The following is a 12,650-nucleotide window of genomic DNA, read 5'->3' as shown; positions in this document are numbered from 1 at the left end:
CCCTCAGTAATGTGTATCAGGGGCCCCTCAGTAATGTGTATCAGGGGGCCCCTCAGTAATGTGTATCAGGGCCCCTCAGTAATGTGTATCAGGGGGCCCCTCAGTAATGTATATCAGGGCCCCTCAGTAATGTGTATCAGGGCCCCTCAGTAATGTGTATCAGGGGCCCCTCAGTAATGTGTATCAGGGCCCCTCAGTAATGTGTATCAGGGGGCCCCTCAGTAATGTGTATCAGGGGCCCCTCAGTAATGTGTATCAGGGGCCCCTCAGTAATGTGTATCAGGGGCCCCTCAGTAATGTGTATCAGGGCCCCTCAGTAATGTGTATCAGGGCCCCTCAGTAATGTGTATCAGGGCCCCTCAGTAATGTGTATCAGGGGCCCCTCAGTAATGTGTATCAGGGCCCCTCAGTAATGTGTATCAGGGGGCCCCTCAGTAATGTGTATCAGGGCCCCTCAGTAATGTGTATCAGGGGGCCCCTCAGTAATGTGTATCAGGGCCCCTCAGTAATGTGTATCAGGGGCCCCTCAGTAATGTGTATCAGGGCCCCTCAGTAATGTGTATCAGGGGGCCCCTCAGTAATGTGTATCAGGGGGCCCCTCAGTAATGTGTATCAGGGGGCCCCTCAGTAATGTGTATCAGGGGCCCCTCAGTAATGTGTATCAGGGCCCCTCAGTAATGTGTATCAGGGGGCCCCTCAGTAATGTGTATCAGGGCCCCTCAGTAATGTGTATCAGGGGCCCCTCAGTAATGTGTATCAGGGGGCCCCTCAGTAATGTGTATCAGGGCCCCTCAGTAATGTGTATCAGGGGCCCCTCAGTAATGTGTATCAGGGGCCCCTCAGTAATGTGTATCAGGGGCCCCTCAGTAATGTGTATCAGGGCCCCTCAGTAATGTGTATCAGGGGCCCCTCAGTAATGTGTATCAGGGGCCCCTCAGTGTTGCATTTAATATGCCGATAAGTAAAGTCCATAGAAATTCCCGGCTCCTGTGGGAAATAAATAAATAAAATGGGGGATTTTCAGCTTTTTCCCAGGGAGACGGAGCAGCTCTGGGCCGGAGCCACGGGGAGAGGAACCCGGGGAAGGATTTTAATTGAGCAACAAAAGGAAAATTGTGTGTTTTGGCCTCTGAGAAGCAGGTGGCGGCGGATAAAGCTGCGTTTGTGCTGCCCTCCAACTGGCACGGCCCATGGGACTGGAGGGCCCCCGGGGCCCCGGCACTCACTGTTTCATGTCTCTGCCTTTGGGGAGGGGAGGCTGCCGGGGGGAGGTTGGTTCTGGATCTGTAGGTGCTGTCGGGGGAGGTTGGTTCTGGATCTGTAGGTGCTGCCGGGGGGAGGTTGGTTCTGAATCTGTAGGTGCTGCCGGGGGGAGGTTGGTTCTGAATCTGTAGGTGCTGCCGGGGGGAGGTTGGTTCTGAATCTGTAGGTGCTGCCGGGGGGAGGTTGGTTCTGGATCTGTAGGTGCTGCCGGGGGGAGGTTGGTTCTGGATCTGTAGGTGCTGCCGGGGGGAGGTTGGTTCTGAATCTGTAGGTGCTGCCGGGGGGAGGTTGGTTCTGGATCTGTAGGTGCTGCCGGGGGGAGGTTGGTTCTGGATCTGTAGGTGCTGCCGGGGGGAGGTTGGTTCTGGATCTGTAGGTGCTGCCAGAGATGAAAGCGGAGCTGCTCAGATTAACCCCTTAAATCCCGCTGTTTGGATCAGTACCTACAACTATTAAGTAACCCCCCTGTGGGGTTCTCTGGGTGCATTTACACTTCCAGGGGGGCACATAGCTATAAATCACCCTAAAGTACATTGCCCCCTGGGACTCCATTTCTCTGCATTTATTTTTGTCCCCCCACAAATTTCTTCCCCCCCAGAATTTTAGCACCAAAAAGCCGGGAACAAGCGCTGCTAGAAAAGGGGGTGCAGAATGTAAATGCCACGGGGCAATTGTACCAGTGTGGTAGTGCCAAGTCCCCGGTGCCCTATATGCATTGCAAGGGCACATTATTCAGAGAGGATGCTGGGAGTTGTAGTAAAACAGCAGCTGATGTGCCCCAATCTAGCCCTAGAACATACCCCCCAACTGTCCCGCTTTCTATAGCTCATCCCGCTGTCCCGGATAGTTCCCTGAATGTCCCGCATTTTCGTAATAGATTACAGAAATGAGGGACATTCATAGAAGGATCCGTGACAGCGGGATGAGCGCTCCGACTCCTTGCGCTGCTTCTCTCATGTGGCTCCTTCTCCGGCGGTCCCTGGCCCTTTTATAAGGTTGCGCCCGTGCGTAATGACGTCACACGTACCCAGGGGCGCAACCTTATAAAAGGACCTGGGACCGCCGGAGAAGGAGCCACATGAGAGAAGCAGCGCAAGGAGTCGGAGCGCGTATGGGGGCTCTGTGTATGGGGGTGCTCTGTGTATGGGGGGGTGTTCTGTGTATGGGGGGGTGTTCTGTGTATGAAGGGCACTGTGTATGGGGGGTGCTCTGTGTATGGGGGGGTGCTCTGTGTATGGGGGGTGCTCTGTGTATGAGGGGTTCTGTGTATGAAGGGCACTGTGTATAAAGGGTACTGTGTATGGGGGGTGCTCTGTGTATGGGGGGGTGCTCTGTGTATGAAGGGCACTGTGTATGGGGGGTGCTCTGTGTATGGGGGGGTGCTCTGTGTATGAAGGGCACTGTGTATGGGGGGTGCTCTGTGTATGGGGGGGTGTTCTGTGTATGGGGGTGCTCTGTGTATGAAGGGCACTGTGTATGGGGGGTGCTCTGTGTATGGGGGGGTGCTCTGTGTATGGGGGGTGCTCTGTGTATGAGGGGTTCTGTGTATGAAGGGCACTGTGTATAAAGGGTACTGTGTATGGGGACACACTGTATGGGGTGCACTGTGTATAAAGGGTACTGTGTAGGGGGGGAACGCTGTATGGGGGCACTGTGTATAAAGGGTACTGTGTATGGGGGGAACGCTGTATGGGGGGCACTGTGTATAAAGGGTACTGTGTATGGGGGACACTGTGTATAAAGGGTACTGTGTATGGGGGACACTGTGTATAAAGGGTACTGTGTATGGGGGGAACTGTGTATAAAGGGTACTGTGTATAAAGGGTACTGTGTATGAAGGGTACTGTGTATGGGGGGCACTGTGTATGGGGGGCACACTGTATGGGGGCACTGTGTATAAAGGGTACTGTGTATGGGGGACACTGTGTATAAAGGGTACTGTGTATGGGGGGAACTGTGTATAAAGGGTACTGTGTATGGGGGCACTGTGTATGGGGGGCTCTGTGTATGAGTCTCCCCTGTGTGGTGGGGGGCAAAACTGGTACATAGTTAGAACTCACATATAACTGACTGCCTTCTCTCTATATTTGTATTTTATATGTAGGAGTTGCTATATTGCTTTCCTTAGGTAGTACAGTATGAGGGTATAGCACATTTGCATCTGATCCCGCCATTTCAACTATATAAAAGGAGTATTTTTAGAAAACAATGGGGTGTGGTAATTGGGGCATGGCCACAAAAGTGGGGCTACACCCACCAACAATGGGGCAAATCAGCTGCTGTTTTACTACAACTCCCAGCATCCTCTAGGGCTACACCCACCAACACTGGGGCACATCAGCTGCTGTTTTACTACAACTCCCAGCATCCTCTAGGGCTACACCCACCAACACGGCCACAGAGATGTGCAGACTGTGGCATATCTGCTGCTGTTTTACTACAACTCCCAGCATCCTCTGTGAATAATATGCCCTTGACTCTGTAAATATACTATTAATAGTTGAGGTTGGGGGAGGGCAGGCTTTTCTATCACCTGAGTGCTCTGTCGAGAGAAGCACAAAGAGCCTCCATAGAGGGCCCCCCGCTGGGCCAGAGCCGATGTTGCTCCCTGGTACAAAGGCAACTTCATAAAGGCATCAGGGGAGAGTAAGGAGCGCAATGATTCCCTGTGATTTATTTCATAATAAACATCGGGCGCTCGGGCTCAGTGCTTGTCCTCTGTGAAGTGCCTGATAACCGCGGGGAACACGGCGCGGCACTGACAGCTCAATCACCGGGAAGCTATTTATGTGCCCGGGCAAAGTGAGGCGGGAAACGGCCAAAAGAGCCGAACTGGCGCCACTTACACCGGCACTCGGCCTGCGGGGCAGTTACTGGGGCAGGAGCACCGTATTTACCCACTAAATCTCTCCTACTGTCTGTATATAAACTCATCAAACCCTACCTGACCCTCATCCACTTTTAAAGGGGATATAAACCCAACCATAACGCTGCCCCACGGCGCCCCCTAGTGTTGCTATAGAAGTTGTCGAAAGCCATAATTATAGATGCAAGAAATCCCCCAATGAGAATCCCAGCTGATGTGAGTAAATCCGGCTCCCTGTTCTCTGTTCCTGCAATTGGAGTTGGGAGCAATAAGCACAGTTTCCCAGCACTGAACAAGTCTGTCCCTTTATCCCCATGTCTGATTCCTGTGCCATATAATGACGGGAAAAATGCCATCATTATCTCTATATGTAAGATAATATCAAAATGGCTGATATAGTGCTGGAAATCTAATCAGCATTCTCATTGGTCAATGCTTTTGTGTATATATTTTTTTCCTCCATAGAGAACTAGGTGGAACCTACAAATGATCCCATTGGCACAGAGACACAGGTGCATCATGGGTACAGGTACATATAAACTAGTGCTGCCCTATTACACACAGTTTATTACAGGATATCAATACAAACAAGCTTTAGCTCAGTATTTACACATAACTTGTTTCCAACAGACTCCCAAATATTATCATATCTCCATTAACCGACCAACCAATCAAAACTCAGTGCTAAAGCTAGTAATGTTTGGTTCAATCCCTAAGCTCAGTGACATCAGCCAAGAGCAGACTGAGCATGTGCAGTAGTTGGGCAAAAGATGGAGAGCTACTGTGGGCATCTTCAGGGGCATGGGGCTTTATTTCTATAGAGCTTTGGTGGCTTTGGGCTGGTACAGGGGCTCAAACACACAGCTAAACATTTCTACCCATAGTCTTTTTTAGGCTTTAGTTGTCCTTTAATATATCCAGCCAGTGAAATTCCGCCTCCAGCACTGAATATTTGGGGTAAGTTGGGGGGATTTAAGGTAACTGTGTAGCTGTCTCTGCTGGAGCTTCTAGAGCGTCTTTACCAGCAACAGGCGACTCTCATCTGCGCCGCGGCGTCTCTCTCCCCGGGAAGGAAAGCGGCAGTTGCGCGGCTAATGACAGATTTAAATATAGTCGATCAGATCTTCCCTCCGAGGCCCAATCGGCTGCGACGCGTCACTGACATTCGCGGGATCTGAAGTCGATTCGGGAAACTGTCGGCCGCGTCGGTGTCTCTGATCAGAACCAGGCGCCGAGACTCCTCATTAATATAAATGCGGCCGCGCGGATATTGCAGCAGCGCCATATGGGCCGGCGAGGGCTAATTAGCCGTGTAGCTGCGACTAAGCAAAACAACAATGCGACGGGGAGAGATAACACCTGCAGATAAAAGATAATTACGTTTTTCTTGTATTAATAATTAATTGCCGTTAATTAATAGGATTGTTATTGCCGGTGCATGCTGGGAGCCGCAGTCTGTTCCCCGGCGCTGGGTCGGGACGGGACCGGCGATTTCCGAGAGTTAATTAAACCGTCCTCCTGGCTTTTGTGCAAATCATCAGAAATCGCTGTCGTTTGTGCAACGGAGGCAGAAGGAAAGGGAACAGTGTTTGGGGGGGATAGTGGGGGGGGATAGTGGGGGGGATAGTGGGGGGAGATAGTTTGGGGGGGATAGTGGGGGGAGATAGTTTGGGGGGAATAGTGGGGGGGGAGATAGTAGGGGGGGATTGTGGGGGGATAGTAGGGGGGGATAGTTTAGGGGGGGATAGTAGGGGGATAGTAGGGGGGGATAGTTTAGGGGGGATAGTGGGGGGGATAGTAGGGGGGGATAGTAGGGGGGGAGATAGTAGGGGGATAGTAGGGGGGGATAGTAGGGGGGGATAGTGGAGGGGGATAGTAGGGGGGGATAGTGGGGGGAGATAGTTTGGGGGGGATAGTGGGGGGGAGATAGTTTGGGGGGGGATAGTGGGGGGGAGATAGTAGGGGGGGATTGTGGGGGGATAGTAGGGGGGGATAGTTTAGGGGGGGATAGTAGGGGGGGATAGTGGGGGGAGATAGTTTGGGGGGGATAGTGGGGGGAGATAGTTTGGGGGGGATAGTAGGGGGGGATTGTGGGGGATAGTAGGGGGGATAGTTTAGGGGGGGATAGTGGGGGGATAGTAGGGGGGGAGATAGTAGGGGGATAGTGGGGGGGATAGTAGGGGGGAGATAGTAGGGGGATAGTAGGGGGGATAGTGGGGGGATAGTAGGGGGGAGATAGTAGGGGGATAGTCGGGGGGGATAGTACGGGGGGATAGTGGGGGGATAGTAGGGGGGGGATAGTAAGGGGGATAGTAGGGGGGATAGTGGGGGGGAAATAGTAGGGGGGGAATAGAGGGGGGGGATAGTGGGGGGGAGATAGTAGGGGGGGATAGTGGGGGGGATAGTAGGGGGGATAGTAGGGAGGATAGTGGGGGGGAGATAGTAGGGGGATAGTGGGGGGGGATAGTGGGGGGGATAGTAGGGGGGATAGTGGGGGATAGTAGGGGGAGATAGTAGGGGGGGATAGTAGGGGGGATAGATGTTGGGGGATAGTAGGGGGGGAATAGTGTTGGGGGAAAGTAGGGGGGGATAGGGGGGCTGGATAGTGGGGGCCCCATAAGATCCACGGAGGAGTTGGGGGGGATAGTAGGGGGGGAATAGTGGGGGGGGATAGTTTGGGGGGGATAAGAGGGGGATGAGTAATGGGGGGATAGTAGGGGGGGAGATAGTAGGGGGATAGTAGCGGCGGATAGTGGGGGGATAGTAGGGGGGGATAGTGGGGGGGATAGTAGGGGGGGATAGTGGGGGGGATAAGGTGCGGGGAGAAAAGGGGGAGTGAAAAGCTGAGACTACGCGACTTTTTTGGTGCAACCACAGATTGTGCCCTCTTGGCCGCCTCTCCCCCCAGTACTGCCCAGTGCCCCCCAGTAATAGGTATTGTACCCCAAGAACAAGAGCGGCCAGTGGGCTCAGCTCAAAAGGAGCCACTCGGACACAGTTTGGTCGGGCAGAATCCCTAGTGTTAAACCCATAAGGGCAGATATAAAGGGGGGGCAGATATAAAAGGGGGGGGGCAGATATAAAAGGGGGGGCAGAGTGGTTGGAATGAGGGTTAAAGAGACAGAGACAAATATTATTCTCCAAATGTCAAGTTTTCTTTTGATTTCTCTCTTTGGTTTAATGTCACAGAGCGTGAAACTGTAATGAGCCCCCGAGGGACCGAAAGGTTCTGTGTTTCACTGGCAAATCCCCAATGTTTATTCCTTTTCATCTGTCGTCATGTAACATCATGTATGTTCTCTGTTCTACACGTGATATAGCAGCGCTGCCTCTATAGGGTCCAACGGGGCAACAGGGCAACAGGGCAATAGGCCCCACATGTATCCCACAAAACTGGGAATGTTAGTAGGTGAGAGCAAATATCATGGGGCAAGATGGAGACAGTAGGGCAAGATGGAGACAGTAGGACAAGATGGAGACAGTAGGGCAAGATGGGGACAGTAGGGCAAGATGAAGACAGTAGGACAAGATGGAGACAGTAGGGCAAGATGGAGACAGTAGGACAAGATGGGGACAGTAGGGCAAGATGGAGACAGTAGGGCAAGATGGAGACAGTAGGGCAAGATGGAGACAGTAGGACAAGATGGGGACAGTAGGGCAAGATGGAGACAGTAGGACAAGATGGGGACAGTAGGACAAGATGGAGACAGTAGGGCAAGATGGAGACAGTAGGACAAGATGGAGACAGTAGGACAAGATGGAGACAGTAGGGCAAGATGGGGACAGTAGGACAAGATGGAGACAGTAGGACAAGATGGGGACAGTAGGGCAAGATGGGGACAGTAGGACAAGATGGAGACAGTAGGACAAGATGGAGACAGTAGGGCAAGATGGGGACAGTAGGACAAGATGGAGACAGTAGGGCAAGATGGGGACAGTAGGACAAGATGGAGACAGTAGGACAAGATGGGGACAGTAGGACAGGTTCAGGTGCTGAACAGACCATCTAACGGGAGAGTTTGTGGGTTTGGGGGGATTAGGGCGGGTAATGGTTAATACAAAGAATATGTATATTTCTGGCTCCTCTTACTAAGGGGGGGGGTAATTTATTGTTAATGTCATTATGAGTTATGGAAGTTATTTTTATTTGCAAAAAAAATGTGAATTCAGCAAAATTTGATTTCCACTTGCATTCAACATTTCCAATAGTGTATTTAGTCTCATGAGTCTCATCATCCGGCAATGATCAGAGTTATTCCTCCGAGCCCAGCGAGACTGGCGCTACTCGTTACTGCTAATTACTTAATGTAATATTGTGTAACTGGTTAATAGAGAAGCCAAACGTCCATCATGTTCACACCCTTCCTATGCTGATGGTGAGATCCCCTTTCCTCCCCACCCCCAATAAATCACTCATTCCCCCTCTCTTGTTAGGGAATCCCATAACCTGACTGCCCTTACAGTAAGGAACCCCTTCCTATGCTGATGGTGATATCCCCTTTCCTCCCCACCCCCAATGTATCACTCATTCCCCCTCTCTTGGTCGGGAATCCCATAACCTGACTGCCCTTACAGTAAGGAACCCCTTCCTATGCTGATGGTGATATCCCCTTTCCTCCCCACCCCCAATGTATCACTCATTCCCCCTCTCTTGGTAGGGAACCCCATAACCTGACTGCCCTACAGTAAGGAACCCCTTCCTATGCTGATGGTGATATCCCCTTTCCTCCCCACCCCCAATGTATCACTCATTCACCCTCTCTTGGTCAGGAATCCCATAACCTGACTGCCCTTACAGTAAGGAACCCCTTCCTATGCTGATGGTGATATCCCCTTTCCTCCCCACCCCCAATGTATCACTCATTTCCCCCTCTCTGGGTAGGGAATCCCATAACCTGACTGCCCTTACAGTAAGGAACCCCTTCCTATGCTGATGGTGAGATCCCCTTTCCTCCCCACCCCCAATGTATCACTCATCCCCCCTCTCTTGGTAGGGAACCCCATAACCTGACTGCCCTACAGTAAGGAACCCCTTCCTATGCTGATGGTGAGATCCCCTTTCCTCCCCACCCCCAATGAATCACTCATTCCCCCTCTCTTGGTAGGGAACCCCATAACCTGACTGCCCTACAGTAAGGAACCCCTTCCTATGCTGATGGTGAGATCTCCTTTCCTCCCCACCCCCAATGTATCACTCATTCCCCCTCTCTTGGTAGGGAATCCCATAACCTGACTGCCCTTACAGTAAGGAACCCCTTCCTATGCTGATGGTGAGATCTCCTTTCCTCCCCACCCCCAATGTATCACTCATTCCCCCTCTCTTGGTAGGGAACCCCATAACCTGACTGCCCTTACAGTAAGGAACCCCTTCCTATGGTGATGGTGAGATCCCCTTCCCTCCCCACCCCCAATGAATCTCTCATTCCCCCTCTCTGGGTAGGGAATCCCATAACCTGACTGCCCTTACAGTAAGGAACCCCTTCCTATGCTGATGGTGAGATCCCCTTCCCTCCCCACCCCCAATGAATCTCTCATTCCCCCTCTCTGGGTAGGGAATCCCATAACCTGACTGCCCTTACAGTAAGGAACCCCTTCCTATGCTGATGGTGAGATCCCCTTCCATCCCCACCCCCAATGAATCTCTCATTCCCCCTCTCTGGGTAGGGAACCCCATAACCTGACTGCCCTTACAGTAAGGAAACCCCTTCCTATTGCTGATGGTGAGATCTCCTTTCCTCCCCACCCCCAATGTATCACTCATTCCCCCTCTCTTGGTAGGGAACCCCATAACCTGACTGCCCTTACAGTAAGGAACCCCTTCCTATGGTGATGGTGAGATCCCCTTCCCTCCCCACCCCCAATGAATCTCTCATTCCCCCTCTCTGGGTAGGGAATCCCATAACCTGACTGCCCTTACAGTGAGGAACCCCTTCCTATGCTGATGGTGAGATCCCCTTCCCTCCCCACCCCCAATGAATCTCTCATTCCCCCTCTCTGGGTAGGAATCCCATAACCTGACTGCCTTACAGTAAGGAACCCCTTCCTATGCTGATGGTGAGATCCCCTTCCCTCCCCACCCCCAATGAATCTCTCATTCCCCCTCTCTGGGTAGGGAATCCCATAACCTGACTGCCCTTACAGTAAGGAACCCCTTCCTATGCTGATGGTGAGATCCCCTTCCCTCCCCACCCCCAATGAATCTCTCATTCCCCCTCTCTGGGTAGGGAATCCCATAACCTGACTGCCCTTACAGTAAGGAACCCCTTCCTATGCTGATGGTGAGATCCCCTTCCCTCCCCACCCCAATGAATCTCTCATTCCCCCCTCTCTGGGTAGGGAACCCCATAACCTGACTGCCCTTACAGTAAGGAACCCCTTTCCTATGCTGATGGTGAGATCTCCTTTCCTCCCCACCCCCAATGTATCACTCATTCCCCTCTCTTGGTAGGGAACCCCATAACCTGACTGCCCTTACAGTAAGGAAACCCCTTCCTATGGTGATGGTGAGATCCCCTTCCCTCCCCACCCCCAATGAATCTCTCATTCCCCCTCTCTGGGGTAGGGAATCCATAACCTGACTGCCCTTACATTGAGGAACCCCTTTCTATGCTGATGGTGAGATCCCCTTCCCTCCCCACCCCCAATGAATCTCTTCATTCCCCCTCTCTGGGTAGGGAATCCCATAACCTGACTGCCCTTACAGTAAGGAACCCCTTCCTATGCTGATGTGAGATCCCCTTCCCTCCCCACCCCCAATGAATCTCTCATTCCCCCTCTCTGGGTAGGGAATCCCATAACCTGGACTGCCCTTACAGTAAGGAACCCCTTCTATGCTTGATGGTGAGATCCCCTTCCCTCCCCACCCCCAATGAATCTCTCATTCCCCCTCTCTGGGTAGGGAATCCCATAACCTGACTGCCCTTACAGTAAGGAACCCCTTCCTATTGCTGATGGTGAGATCCCCTTCCCTTCCCCACCCCCCAATGAATCTCTCATTCCCCCTCTCTGGGTAGGGAACCCCATAACCTGACTGCCCTTACAGTAAGGAACCCCTTCCTATGCTGATGGTGAGATCTCCTTTTCCTCCCCACCCCCAATGTATCACTCATTCCCCCTCTCTTGGTAGGGAACCCCATTAAACCTGGGACTGCCCTTACAGTAAGGAACCCCTTCCTATGGTGATGGTGAGATCCCCTTCCCTCCCCACCCCCAATGAATCTCTCATTCCCCCTCTCTGGGTTGGGAATCCCATAACCTGACTGCCCTTACAGTGAGGAACCCCTTCCTATGCTGATGGTGAGATCCCCTTCCCTCCCCACCCCCAATGAATCTCTCATTCCCCCTCTCTGGGTAGGGAATCCCATAACCTGACTGCCCCTTACAGTAAGGAACCCCTTCCTATGCTGATGGTGAGATCCCCTTCCCTCCCCACCCCCAATGAATCTCTCATTCCCCCTCTCTGGGTAGGGAATCCCATAACCTGACTGCCCTTACAGTAAGGAACCCCTTCCTATGCTGATGGTGAGATCCCCTTCCCTCCCCACCCCCAATGAATCTCTCATTCCCCCTCTCTGGGTAGGGAAGCTTCAGTCTATTAAATCCTCTTTCCTTACATATTACCAGGGCTTGGCCATCCCCAAGTCTCACCAAACTGCTGCCAAAACCAGATCAGGCGGGTCCCTGGCCCCTCACTCACAAACCCATTTAGAAATCATTAGAAGGAGCCTGAGAGGATTTAGTGCCTCGGATGCTGCCATTATAAGCACAATAAATTAAGAGCTGTAAGCGATAACAGGTACAGAGTCCCAAACCGCAGGCTGATCCCGCACATAAATCCTCAGGGGCAGATATTTGGGCCGACAGCCGGGGAAGATGATTTCATTATATAAATGAAGATGGGGGGGGGCATTGGCTTGTGCCAGTCCCGGGCAGTGATAGACGGGCGCCATACGGTGGGAGATTTATCCCACAAACACTTGTGCTTTATTCTCATTTATATTGGGCGGCCAATGTGCTTTCCCTGAGACACACAGGGGCCGTATCATAGGGAAATACAAGGGGACATTAAGCCAATTGCACAGAATGACGGAGAGGCTTTATTGGCACAGGGGTAACTCTCCGGGTACCAATCAACTGGCTGCAAAATTCCACTTGTAATTCCGGCTAAAGGCACAGTCACTTCCACTTTACTAGGTTTTTATCTTTGTCGTTGTCTTGGTTCCAGCAGGAACGGCCCATTCTAGTCTCCTTGTGGGAGGATCAAGGGATATTTCCAAGGATGAGATAGGGGCAGATTTACTAATCCACGAATCCGAATTCCGAAAGGGAAAAAATCGTATTGGAAACGAAAATTTTGTGACTTTTTCGTCGGCGTCGCAATTTTTCGTATTTGTCGCAACTTTTTAGTCGCCGTCGCGACTTTATCGTATTTTGCGCGACTTTTTCATCCACGTCATGATTTTTTAGTATTGAGCAATAGTAAACGATGGAAAAACCAATCCGATTTTTTCGTGACGGCGAC

The sequence above is a fragment of the Xenopus tropicalis genome, chromosome 5 (assembly GCF_000004195.4).
Source record: "Xenopus tropicalis strain Nigerian chromosome 5, UCB_Xtro_10.0, whole genome shotgun sequence".
NCBI classification, from domain to species: domain Eukaryota; kingdom Metazoa; phylum Chordata; class Amphibia; order Anura; family Pipidae; genus Xenopus; species Xenopus tropicalis.
This window is presented reverse-complemented; position numbering follows the sequence as displayed.